This window comes from Orcinus orca, chromosome 5, assembly GCF_937001465.1.
Source record: "Orcinus orca chromosome 5, mOrcOrc1.1, whole genome shotgun sequence".
In the NCBI taxonomy this organism is placed as follows: Eukaryota; Metazoa; Chordata; class Mammalia; order Artiodactyla; family Delphinidae; genus Orcinus; species Orcinus orca.
The window spans coordinates 56,072,890-56,087,484 of NC_064563.1; positions in this window are offsets into that span (position 1 = coordinate 56,072,890).

Sequence of the window (14,595 nt, forward strand, 5' to 3'; positions counted from 1 at the left end):
GTAGAATGAAATAGGGGTGAAGTCATTTGTTTTTCATAGAAATCTCCAACTGTTCAAACACCATTTGTTAAAACAAAGCAAAACTCTCTTTTTATAACTGAAGGAACTATATACCTTGGCAAAATTCAGTTTACTATATATGTGTGTGAATTTTGCACAGATTTTCTGGACTCTCTATTCTATTTAGTTAATCTTTATCTTTACAACAATTTCATACTGTCATGATTACTGTAGCTCTATAAAATGTTTTAATATCAAGATTTGTACATTTTTTGAAATTTTAATTCTTTACATGATCATTCGGGTTTCTGTATGAATTTCAGAGGTTTCTTGTCAATTTATACAAAAATTCCTGCTGGAATTTTGATTGGGATTGTATTGAATCTATAGATCAATTGGGAGATAATTTGCTGTCTTAATAACACAGAGTCTTCCAATACTTGAAAATGACACCTCTCTTCATTTATTTAGGTTTTCTTGAATTACTTTCAACAGTGTATTTTAGTTTTTGGAAATAGGTCTTGCACAGTTTTTCTTTTTTTTTTTTTGCGGTACGCGGGCCTCTCACTGCTGGGGCCTCTCCCGTTGCGGAGCACAGGCTCTGGATGCGCAGGCCCAGCGGCCATGGCTCACGGGCCCAGCCGCTCCGCGGCATGTGGGATCTTCCCGGACCGGGGCACGAACCCGTGTCCCCTGCATCGGCAGGCGGACTCTCAACCACTGTGCCACCAGGGAAGCCCTTGCACAGTTTTTATAGATTTATGCTTAGGCATATAACAACATTATTTATGATATTATAAATTGAGTTTAAAATGTATTTCTCAAGAATTTATTTATAGTTTATAAAAATAAAATTTACTTCTGCATATTGACTTTATATCTGGCAACATAGGTAAGTTTGCTTATTAACTTGACTTGTGTTTTATTTAGGGGGGAATTCAATCAGGTTTTCTAAATATAGACCCCTTTGTTTTCTTTGAATAACAATATTTTTACTGCTAATTTAAAAAATTATGCCACTTATTTTTTTGTCTTATTGCAATGCCTAGGACTTATAATTCAATGTTCAATGGAAATAATATGAAAGAGCATCCTTCTTTTGTTCTTAATTTAGAAGAAAAAATTAAATATGATTAAATATGATGTTAGCTAGAAGATTTTGGAGATGTCCTTTATCAGATTGAGACAATTACCTTTTATCTCTAGTTTACTGAGTGTTTTTTCTCATGAATGTACATTGTATTTTGTCAAATGCTTCTTGAGCATTTATTTAAACAATCATGTTATTTCTATTATGCTTTTAATGGGATGAATTACATTAATTAAATTTTAATGATTAAACTAACCTTTCATTCTGGGATACCACCTTCTTTGTTACATAGTATTATTTTTCTTCTATACATAATGGATCTTTTTCCTCTAGGAATCTTTAAGATTTTTCTCTTTACTACTGATTTTCAAAAATTATGATGTGCCCTGGTATACTTTTCTTCATGTTTCTTGTGGTTGGGATTTAAGATTTTTGGATTTGTGGGTTATCTAATTTTCATCAAATATGGAAAAATTCCAGCCCTTATTTCTTCAAATATTTTGTTTTGTCTTCTACTTTGGTGACTTCAGTTATTCATGTAGTAGGCCACCTTAAGTTGCCCCACAGCTCACTGATGCTCTGTTCATTTTTTTTTCAGTCTTTTTTTCCCTTGTGTTTTATTTTTTATAGTTTCTGTTGTTATTTCTTCAAGTTCATCAATCCTTTCACCTTTCACCATATCTGTACCTAACATGCTCAGTCTTTTCTACCTGGTCCAATATATAGATATATGGAATATGCTTACTGTAATGATTCTATTTTAACATCCTTTTCTAAGAATTTTATCATCAGGATCATTTCATGGTCTATTTCTGTTGTTTGACCACTCTTTGCACATTGCGGACTGCATTTTCCTGCTCGGCAGACCTTGTGGATTTTACCTTTCAGAGTGCCTGATACTGTTGTATTTCTATAAATATTCTTGAGTTTTGTTTTGTTTTTCCTTGGGAAACAGTTAAATTATTAGGATATGGTTTGATCCTTGCTTTTAAGTTTTGTTAGATGGGACCAGAAGAGCCTTTGTTTAGAGTTCATTTTGTCCTGCTACTGAACAGATACCATCTTGAGTACTTTACCTAGTATCCCATGAATTCTGAGGCTTTTTACTGTCTGTTGGGAACATAAACTACCCCTGATCTTTGTTAACACTAAAAGTTGTTCTGCCTGTTTCTTTCTGTTGCTTTTCACCCCAAGCCTTAGACAGTTTTCTCACAACACACATGCTGATCAATACTAAGCTAAAGACTCCACAGGAACCCTCTGTAGATACCTAGAACAAACTCTCTCTGTGCAGCTGTCTTCTCTAGCTGCCTTGGCCTTCCTTGTTTCCCACATCCATCCCCTCAACACAGAAAGATCTCCACTTCCTGCACTGCAAGCTGGAAACTCTCTTGGCAGTAAACTGGGAAATTTCAGATTTCAGCTTGTTTTTTCTCTCTCAGGGATCACTGTCCTATACCACCTGATATCCAATAATTGATATTGCATTTGTAATGTATTTGTATAATTCATTAGTTTTTTCAAGAGGGAGTTAAATATGATTTCTTTTACTTCATCTTGGCCAGAAGTATAATTTCTCCTGCTTCTTTTTGATCTCCTGCTTGTGCTTTCCACTGGCTGAACTCAAGCCAAAGTCAGTGGGCAAACGAGCCAGTTAATATAGACAGTCAAGGTTGGTCTTATGCAATTAGAGCAGGGTGGAGAAGGTCAGAGAGAGGATCAGAAGGGCAAATAGAGGATATCCAGCATAAGTTCCTAACGTGATTTTCATTTTAGCCACTTAAGAAAAGTTATTCTCAGAAATAAACTGAACTAAATTTTTTGGCCTCATTTTCTTCTCTAAGCATCCAAAGACTGTAACATATGATAAACTCAATCATTCTACAACTTCATAGTTCTGAAAATACATAAGTGTCTCAATTTACACATTTTATTCCAATACGTAATTTTGAATATATAGTCATTTTGGCTATTTGTTCATGCATATTATTTAAAACAGAGGGGAAGTTTTATAAATTTAAAAGTTAAAAAGCCAGTCTCTTTTTATTTAGTTGTTTCTCAGGATATACACTCAAATTCAGTATATGTATTCAATATACCCAAATAACAATAATGGATATAACTTAATAAGGGATGTCTTTGTACAAAGGAAATAGTATACTATTTGCAGGTAATTTTCTTTTTAATTCTCATAATACAATCATAAGGTAATTATTATTTTCATACCAATTTCTAGATGAGAAAACTGAAATTAAACTGATTAAGAATATTCACAAGAATCATATAAGTAAGTAGTGGTGATTAGATTCAAGCTCTGGGCTTTCTGACTCGAAACCTGTTCTCTTGTTGCCTCTTTCTGCTTTGATAAAAGAACAAGAAACAAGTAACAAGTTCAAAGACTGTCTTCGTTGTTAGAATCCAGGGGAAAAATGAAGAGAAAATTATTCACATTTTCAATTCCAATATGAAGGTTAACCCAAGTGTCCCTTTAGGCAAGTTGCCCAGACTCTACTGTTTCTTCTCCATAACTGCTTCTTTCACTCATTTGGCATCTCTCTCATATTGAACGATGAGTCTGCTTTCAACATTTTTCTGTTAGTAAAAGACAGAAGGAAAAAGAGAGTATTGAGCTTCAAGCCTTTTATTTATTACAGTTATTGAAATATTTTCAGAAATAAAGCCTGCAAAACTGTACTCCTAAAAGGGTTGCTTGGCATTTCAAAATAGTACCATTTATGTAAAGATAAGAGCATGCTATTTACAAATCTTCCTTAAGACAAATGCATATGATGTTTCAAGGATTCTTTTCATCTTAAAACTGCAATGCTTATATCTGTTTTCTATCTGCTACTGCATTAAAAGTAACAAAAATAAAAAGCATGAATCCAGCTCTGACTGCCCATACATTGTTATGCACAAATGGATAGAAGCCAGCTCCTTCCACATTAGATTATGTGGCCTTACCGACCTACTTACAGGTGCACAATATTTTCTATCTGCTGGAAAGAATCTGTAGTGTGTGTGTGTGTGTGTGTGTCTGTGTGTGTGTGTGTGTGTGTGTGTGTGTGTGTGTAAATCTGAAATAAAAGAGAAATAACTGGGTAGATGATGAATTGTAGAAAAAAAGAGAAAACAGCCTTTTTTTGGATCTTTTTTCACAGGGCAAGGAGAAGGAGAGAGGCCTTTCATTGTCTTTAAAGTAAAGTCCCTAAGAGTTATCATCATCTGCAACTGACACCAAAATAAATGTCTCAAACAAGTCATAGAACCTGATGCCAGCAAATTGGCACATAGATGTCATATATTAAAAAATTCTCTCTTATGGGAGATGTTCTAGAAGTGGGGATATATTGGGGATATTGGGGATAAATTGATCATATTGTACCAAACTAGAGGTTTGGTGGAATACTCAGAAATCCCTTACAGCTCTCTTATTTTATGATCTTTAGAATTATATGGATTAATAAATAATTCCATCTAAATACATAACTATGCATTTGTGATGCTGATAGAAATTTCTGTCACTAAGGCAACAGTGTAAGTACATAACGTATTTCTGGCCTTTCCATTGCAATTCATAAAATAAACAATATTTTAGAATTGTGATATTTAAAAATTATTACATTCAACAATTCATCTTACAGATGAGAAAACATAGACTCAGAGAAGTGAATTACCTTATTAAAGGTCCCAGAGCTATCTAGTCATAGACAGTGTGCAAGAAAGGATTATGAAGTTTACTACTTCTTAGAACATCACATTAGCTATTAATATTGTATACATTTCACTGCTCCATCAATATAACGAATAAACTAATATCTTCCCAGAAGTCATATGAATGTTGCTTCATATTTGTAATTTTGAAATGATCATATGAAAGGTACTCTGTATGTTTCTATTTTATACTTATATATATCAAGAAAGAGATTAAATGGATAATTTTCAAAAGTAGAGCATGGGTTTACAGGAAACTTTAAGTTTATCTAGACATTTAATAGGTTGTTCTACTACTAATAAAGTATGAAGAATATACATGCATAATTTAGTAGCATTACTAGCTAGTTATCTCTAAACACTCGGCATCAGTAGGTGGTTTCAAACCTTCTTAGCTGTAGACTTGGTTGCCTGAAACAAGGCTTCCTGATAATTCATGATGATCCTGCAACTGACAGTCAGCTGAGAGGCCCTCTGTTCCTTGGAGTTCTGTATATTACCTAAATTATTACCTAAAAGACCTCAACTCAACTCCACGGCCAACATAAATCTAGGGATCTCCCAAGCTTTCTTCAGATTTGCAGAGAGTTCATAGTTTCATGATCTCCTCTATTACCCAACCTTCTGCTTCCACATGCTAATTTCTCACAAAATGTAACTCCCTTGCCAATTTCCACCTGCAACTAAAACAATTATCTACAACACCCACTTCTTACAAATCATTCATGAAATTGATATGATATAGTAGTTTCCTGAAGTGCTGAAGAACTGAGTAATGGGGAAGGCTGAAGTGGTCTCTGCAGGCGGTAAACACTTTTAAGTTTGAAATTAGACATCTCTTTTCTGTAGTCCTGTGATCTCAGGACTCCCTCCCTAAAGGCTCCTGGCTTTTTGGCTCCTGGCTCCCTCCCCGTGTGGCACTTCTGTTCTTCCCAGGTTCCTTTTTTCACTGTCCCCATTTCCTCCTCATTCTCCTTTTCCCTTATCTCTCTGAAGGGGAAAAATAATCCTTCCTTGTCCCAAAAAAGACATTCCATCCTTTGATCTGAAGTCTTTGGAACACCCTTGAGATCTTCTATACCAGGCAGTTTTTTTTTTTTTCCTCTAGCCTACACAAAGGCAGTTTTCTCCCTAGCAATTCTGGAGTATGTTTTAAGATAATCATTTGCCTGTCACTTTTCCAGTTCCAAAGTAAGTATAGGGAGGCTACAAGGGAGCTAGTAATCTAGAATCAGCTGATGCAAGACACCCAAACTACCAGGAGACTCTCCTGGAGCAAATCATGAGCCTCCAGATCTAGGAGAGAAGAGATAAAGTAGGGTTTGCAAATGTTCATTTGCCTCTTTGAATGTTATTCAAAATATAATTTTATCAAGGCTACTGTGCTTAGTAATTTTAACTTAGCTGACCATAATAATGAAAAGTGTTACTCTTATAAGAAAAGTGTATATTTTTTATAGTTGCTAAGTTATTTTATATACATCATTTGGCTTGCGCTTCACAAAAACCTTCTAGGACAAATAGTTGAGGAAATGTCATTAGTTAAGTTTTATAGATACCAAGAGAGTAAGTGATTTTTATACATAAATGGGATTTCAACTTTAGTCCTTTCACATTTACCTACTCAAATTTAGCTACTTTTCTGTATCTAGGGCCACTGCTTCCTAAATGCTGACCTCCCTCTTGTCTTGAATTTCTCCAATTCAATCTCCCTTTGCAACCAGAGAGATATTTTAAAAATCCAGATTTGCTCACTTCATATTCTTTTTTTAATTAATTATTTTTTTAAATTGAAATATGGTTGATTTACAATGTTGTATTAGTTTCAGGTGTACAGCAAAGTGATTCAGTTATACATATTTATATATATTCTTTTTTAGATTCTTCTCCCATATAAGTTATTACAAAATATTGAGTATAGTTCCCTGTGCTATACAGTAGGTCTTTGTTGTTATGTATTTTATATATAGTAGTGTGTATATGATATTTATCTTTCTCTTACTTCCTTTAATATGATAATATCTAGGTCCATCTATCTTTCTGCAAATGGCATTATTTCATTCTTTTTTATGGCTGAGTAATGTTCCATTGTGTGTATGTACCACATCTTCTTTATCCATTCATCTGTCAGTGGACATTTAGGCTGCTTCCATGTCCTGGCTATTGTAAATAGTGCTGCAATGAACATTGAGGTGCCTGTTTACTTTTTTGTGTGTGTGTGGTACGTGGGCCTCTCACTGCTGTGGCCTGTCCCATTGCGGAGCACAGGCTCCGGACACGCAGGCTCAGCGGCCATGGCTCAGGAGCCCAGCTGCTCCGCGGCATGTGGGATCCTCCCGTACCGGGGCACGAATCCGTGTCCCCTGCATCGGCAGACGGACTCTCAACGGCTGCACCACCAGGGAAGCCCAACTTCATATTCTTTATTGAATTGTTTTAATGCCTTCTCATTGCCTGTAAGGTTAAACTCTTTAATATGGCTTGCCAGGCCTTGCGTGCTCTGTCTCTGATCCGCTCTTCATCTTCTTTTCTCCACATTATAGGCTATGTAAAATTTTTGTGATTTCTCAATTATACCAAACTCTCCCTTAAGGGCCTTTTTACAGGTTCTTCTCTCTTCCTAGCAAATGTTCACCTCTAATCTTCTATCTCCTTCTACTAATAATTTTGTCACATATTACCTCACCTTTGAAGCTGGGTTAGGTCTAGCAAACTATACTACATCATGGCACCAGACACACTGTAGTACAGCTGCTTTTTTATTCATCCGTTTCTGCTAGTACACTAAGTTTTATGAGGACTTTGGCCATATTGCTTAAAAACACTTGAATGAATTAAATCAGGTGTCAGTAAATGATACCTGTGGGCCATATCCAGTCCACAAACTAAGAAGTTTTTAAATCTTAAAGGTTGGGGTGGGCGGTTGGGGGTGGAGAAGGAAGAGGAGGAACATATATATGGGCCTTGAAGCTAAAAAAAAGTTATGTATCTCTTTACAGAAAAAGTTTGTCAAACTCTGAATTAATAAATGAAACAATGAATTTTAATTTCAAAGCCTTGACCTTTCAACAAACCAGGGTCCTCCTCAAATATCTTCCAAATATCTTTAAAATCTTTTGATTATAGGGAGAAAGTCGCCACGCCTGTTATATGCACATTCTAAACGTCAGTTCACCTCACTGATTAATAGCAATAATAAAAACCTCTGATGTGTATTGCCAGGTAACAGTGGCTGCTTGTGGCATTAACCAGCTTCATGAGATTGATTCAAAAGAGGTGCCTTATATCTGCCAAAAGTATGATGAGCTTGGCAGGCTACACAAGAAGTAGAAGAAAACTGTTTTCGAGAGCAAAATCAACCTGGTAATTCTGACTCTGTTATACTTTGTTTCCCAGAATATTTTATATGTCAGTTGAGGGCCCGTATGCGAAAGAGAAGAAACAAAGCTTTCATTTTAGTTGGTGGCACAGCCTCAACTGCTTTTACAAGAAAAGTGTGGTCTAGGTAGTTTTCAAAGGAGGAAAACAATGCTTTTTTAAAATTTCTGCTGTTTTTTAATATGTTTTCAAAGTTGTTATTTCAGTAGTTGGCATCGTTAAGGTCTATTATGCATTCAACCACATGCAGTTTTATGTATTTTGTCCTTAGCAACCATAGTTTCTTTCTTGTCTGCATCAAAATGAAGATAGTTACCCAAAAGTTTTCACCTTCCAATTTTTCTGTTTACTTAGCAGGTTTGCTGCATGATGGCTGATTCTCGAAAATATCAATTAACAGATAGGGTGACTAAATAAAATAGACTGTTATTGGTAATTGATAACTATTTTGAAAACATATTGGCCCTAGTGCTTTTTGTAAAATCATGAAAAGATAAATTAGTGTACATAGCCACTTCCTAACAAAGTGTTTTAATAGGCATTGAACAATAAATTATGAAAGTTTTAAAATTTTCTTTACAGTATTTATAAATTTACTAACTTGAGTAATGTCATTGGAAAACTATAGCTTGACAATTTTCTAGCGCAATTACTGAAAATGCATCTTTTTGTTCACTGGGTTGCTTATAGAAAGTCTACAAACTTTAGGGCATGATTTATTCTCTGCCAAGCAAGAGTATGACCATTCAAACTGAAGGACAGAAACCTAGTCAGACCTAGGCTCTCAGGATGAGGGGCGGGGTGAGGAATTTGAAAACAACAATGAAATAGATACTGTGCTGAAAACTCTATTTTTACTTACTACGTATTTTACGTTATTTATTTACTTATTTTAATTACTACTTTGCGTAGTGAGAATAATTAAAATACTACCTATACTCAACATATATAGTCAGCTAATAAGAGAAATGAAATCAGAATTCCTAAGTTTGTTTACTTGTTTAAATTCTCATTTAATTTCTATATATTACTTACAATAAGTGGTGTGTTAGTCTAAGCCCAAGCCATGGTCAGTTCCCCTTAGAGATCCTTTACTGGGAAAGTCTCAGAAAATGTGGAATCTATTACTGGTTTAGTGAAGAGAGCACAAATCATAGACCCATCATTCAGGAATTAGGTGCAGATAGGGCTTGGAATATTTTAACTGACTTTTTTATAATTCTCATTCGTTTACTAAATCATATTGCATTTTAAATTACCTAATACATGCAGGATATTTCAAGATAAATAAGACCTGTGTCTTCTCTCAAGGAGCCAAAGTTTAATTGGGGAGAGAAACCTGTCAATATTATCATCACAAACAGTGTTAAAGTATGACAAATGGTCTGTGAAAATGCAGACGAGGCAGGGAATAAGTCTATCTAGTGGACTCCTTATTAGGTTCATATTGGCAAATCACCAAATAACTGTGATGAAAGGATAGGAAAGAAACATGTTTGAACTTAACAACAACAAAAAAACCCCATGATTTTCTAAAGAGAAGCACACTGAAATGTTCTAAATATTCCTTTTTGTTGTATTGTTTTGCACCTAGCCAAGTAATTAAATTAAGGGCAAGGAAGATCTTGCAGATGTTGGTATCATAAAATTCAATTTATAACAAGTTCCTCTGATAAAATGTATTATGGACATGTTTATTTAGTAATTTATTATTAGAATATAGTGAATAGTTGTTAATGATTTAGCTCTCTTTATGTGAATGAAATAACTAATAATAATGCTAATATTATCTACTTTTAATTGAGCTTTATGTTAAGCTTTCTGCTGAATGTTTTATATCTTTTTTTCAATAAATCCTTTCAACAACATGGTAAGCTGTATACTATTATTATCACTATTTTATAGATGATGAAACTAAAGCATTGAGATGTTAAGTAACTTCAAGGGCAGACAAGCAAAGTATTCGTGGGTGGAAGAGCTGAGATGTTAACCCAAGGTCGACAGACTCAAAGATGTGCTTTTACCCACTGTATTTTACATAAGTAAAGGCAAAATAAAGCTCAACATGCTTACATCTGAAAAGTCAATAACAAAAGACATAGGTTCAGGTTAATATACTCTAATTTGGGCAGAGTCACTCATATATGTTTATTTGAAAATAAAGTTTAAGATCTTTTTCGTTGTTTTCCCTGAGATTTTTGATAGGCTGAATCCCAATTGTATAATTTTGCTCTATTTACATACTTATTTTGAACTTGCGTGGAATCAGGAAGTCGAAATTTTAGGATAGGGTGAGAATGCATTGTTTAAGACAAATCAGGAATAGAGAAGGATGAATAATAATCAAATGGTAAATATAAAACATTTGTTTGTGGATTAGATTATATGATATAAAATCAAAGAGCCTAGCTGATGAATAGTCATTTTATCCCTGCTTCTTAGAAAAATTTTTATATATCTTGTTGCCAAGAGTCACAGACTTGGGTGAATTTTGAAGTTTAACATTTCCTTTTTCTTTTCACACATGCCCCTTGAACTACTTTTATGGGACCATGTGTCCTTAGCACCTTGCTGAGTTCCCTGTGAACTTTGATTTTAGGATTGCCCTGTGCGGTGCATCATATCAGTGTGATCACTTCAGTATTCCCATTTTTCCTGGACTGCCTAGGGCCTCTCAGGACTCAGAAATCTAGCTTTACAGTTTTTCCAAACCAAAATTTAACTTTAGTGTCTGTGTTAGTCTCCTATTGCTGGTAATAACAAATTACCACACATTTGGTGCCTTAAAACCCACAAATTTTTTATCTTGCACGTCTGGAGATCAGAAATCTGAAATGGGTCTTAATGTGGCCAAAATCAAGATGTCAGAAGAGCTGCATTCCTTCTATAGGTGCTAGGGGAGAAGCTGTCATTGCCTTCTCCAGCTTCTGGAGGCTGTCTGCATTCCTTGGCTTATGCTGCATCACTCTGACCTCTGCTTTCATTGTCACATTTGCTTCTCTGACTCCTGCTTGCTTCTTTCCTATATAAGGACACTTGTAATTACATTGGACCCACCTGGGTAATCCAGGATAATCTCTCCATTTCAAGATCCTTAACTTAGTCACATCTGCATAGTCTCATCTTCCGTTTAAGGTAACAGATTCTGAGGATGGAGATATGGACATCCTTGGAGGGACGATATGCTGTCTATCACGGTATCCTTTATTTGGGACCACGTGTCCCTAGAAACTATGTGGCAAAGTTTGTAAGACAAGTCATGCTTGCAATCTGCAATGTATGAGCAACATCCTTTTCAGTTATAATTTGCTCCAAATAATCACTCTAGTTCTGTCTGACTTTTTCTTCCTTCCTTGTTTCAAATGTTTGGAATAAAGTAACTGAATATGAGCATACAAGTAACTTTACATAGCAAATTAGTGTTTTTTGTTGTTGTTGTTGTTGTTATTCACCAATGAATACTGCTTCACAGCCATCATAGTCTAAAGGAGGATGTACCATGACATGGATCCAAATTACATGTCCTAGTTACATGTGTCTCAGGAGTTACTCTGACATCACAGTCCGGTGAATGGCACTCAGCAAGCACAGGACTGAAGTTTGATCTTGCTTTCTCCATATCTTTTAAAACCTAGTGCAATCTTTAGGAAGAAATCCATCTGTTCTTGAGCATGACCTTTGAATGGTCATTCCGGCCCTTCCAAATGTCCATCTCAGAGGTTTGTATTGAAACTGGTGTTTACTGAAATTCTTGGAACTGTCCAGTTCCTGACCAGAGGTAACTTCAGTCCTTCACCAGATGGTGCATAAAAGAAGATTAATGGTTTCCATACCCTTGATGAATTCTGCATTATGAAACAGAACTTGAGCTGGAAGATTTCGAGGGTAGGAGTTATCAGAGTAATAAAATCTATGGTGTAGAACAGTGTACAACTTAAGAAATGACCTGTCCCCTCTCTCTATGCTTCCTGCCTCTTTAAAAACACATCTCTGCGCAGAAAATATGAAACAAGGAGAGCTTGCTTTGGGTTCCTTGGTGTTCCAACATTTGTTTCACTTAAAGTTTTTACAGTGTCACTTCATTAATCCCTATTTTCATTTTGGTAGGGAATCACTGACATGCAAAAGTCATTTTATTATTATGGAAACAAGGGAAATAGTGAGAAACTTTTTATTCTTAAAAAAGATTACAAAAGCATATTTAATTTCCAACTGTTTGGTTTTTAAAATGAAATAATGGACATTTATGAATAATGTTTTTCATTTCATTTAAAAAGAGATTAACCTAGGTTCTTTCTGTGAGCTGTTGTGCCAATGAGCCCTTATCAACTGAGTCCTGTGGAACCCTGGTACTTACACCTTGGAATTTGTCTAGACTTACCATAAAAGAACCTCAACATTTTTTAATTACATTCAACCAACAACCACTTAGTGCCTGCTGTGAACTAGGCATTCCACTACAAACTAGCACTGCAAATGCAAATAAGATATAGACCCTACCTGCAAGATGTTTATATTCCAACACAGAATGCAAATTCTGTTCAACTATAAGAACAGCACTCCTGCCCAATGGTGACACCAAGTTAAATAAGTTTGGTTCCTCACCTGGGAAGCTCCGAAGCTAATGTGGAAGATAGACAAGTGAATGAAAAATACAGCACAGAGTGAGTGTATGTGTGTTAAATGGAAAAGCTTTAGCGTGGACAGGCTCAGCAGGCAAGTGGCCTCATGGGATTGGATGGCATGGGCCAACTTACTATAGTCCAGAATGTGTTTATCACCCTTGTAGGTCCACAAACTAAACAATATTAATGCACTCAGGAAGATGATTAGCCTCTCAAACATGGAAATATTAACTAAATTCTGGACACTAATGAATAAATCACTGAAGATGTTCTTTGCCATGGTCAGAATGTTCATAGTACCTTTCTAAGTTACTCCCCTTTCCTGTTATCAAGAGCAATTCCAATCCAGAAACAATATATGCTGGAGAGGGTGTGGAGAAAACGGAACTCTACTACACTGTTGGTGGGAATGTAAATTGGTACAATCACCATGGAAAACAGTATGGAGTTCCGTAAAAAACTGAAAATACAGTTACCATATGATCCAGCAATTCCACTCCTGGGCATATATTCAGAGAAAACCATAATGTGAAAAGATACATGCACCCCAGTGTTCATCAGAGCACTATTTACAATAGCCAAGACATGGAAGCAACCTAAATGGTCATCAACAGAGGAATGGATAAAGAAGATGTGGTACATATATACAAGAGACTATTACGCAGCCATAAAAATAGAATGAAATAATGCCATTTGCAGCAACATGGATAGACCTAGAGATTATCATACTAAATGAAGTCAGACAGAGAAAGACAAATATCATGTAACACCATTCATATGTGGAATATAATTAAAAATGATAAAATGAACTTATTTACAAAACAGAAATAGACTTACAGATATTGAAAACAAACTTACGGTTACCAAAGGGGAAACGTGGGTAGGCTAGGGATAAATTAGGAGCTTGGGATGAATATACACACACTACTATACATTAAATAGATCACCAACAAGGACATACTGTATAGCACAGGGAACTCTGCTCAATATTCTGTGATAACCTATAAGAGAAAAGAATCTAAAAAAGAATGAATATATGCATATGTATAACTGAATCACTTTCCCATACTCCTGAAACTATCACAACATTGTAAATCAACTATGCTCCAATAAAATTAAAATTTACAAAAAAAGAACAATTCCGAACACTTATATAGAGCTTACTATGGGTTACATATTTACTCATTTAACTGTCAACACAAACTTTTGAGGCAGAAAATATTATTCTCATTTTACAGGTAGGGAAAATGAGTCATAGAGAAGTTAAATAATTTGCTTAGTTTATGGCTAGGAAATGGAAGAACCAGAATTTGAACCCAGTTTGGTTCTAAAGTTGATGCTTGTAACTTCTATGCTATATTGCTTAAAGAGTCTTTGCAAGAAACTGATTAAAAAGTGCTTTCTTAGAATAGGTTATTATTATTGATTAAACTGCAACTATTTCAGGAAGACATGTCTCCCCAAATTATGTGTTATCTAAATAGTGTTAACTTTCAGAGGGAAACCTTGTTTCCCTGGGTCTTATTTCTTGTACCTCTAGATATGCATTGAATAAGAAGCAGAATAATAAAGCTGTGAACCAAGTGTTGTGGAAACAAAACAGAGGGATGTAAGTATGGTTTTAAAGCCATGTCAGTAGACACATGCAAATTAATGAATACCTCATTTCTCTCATTCCAGTATAGCTTGTGGTAAAATGCCTCCAAGTGATGGAAGCGATGGCATATATTGATAAGAACATATTTAATTTTTCTCATCTCATAGTTGTCTGAAAGATATCTCAGTGCC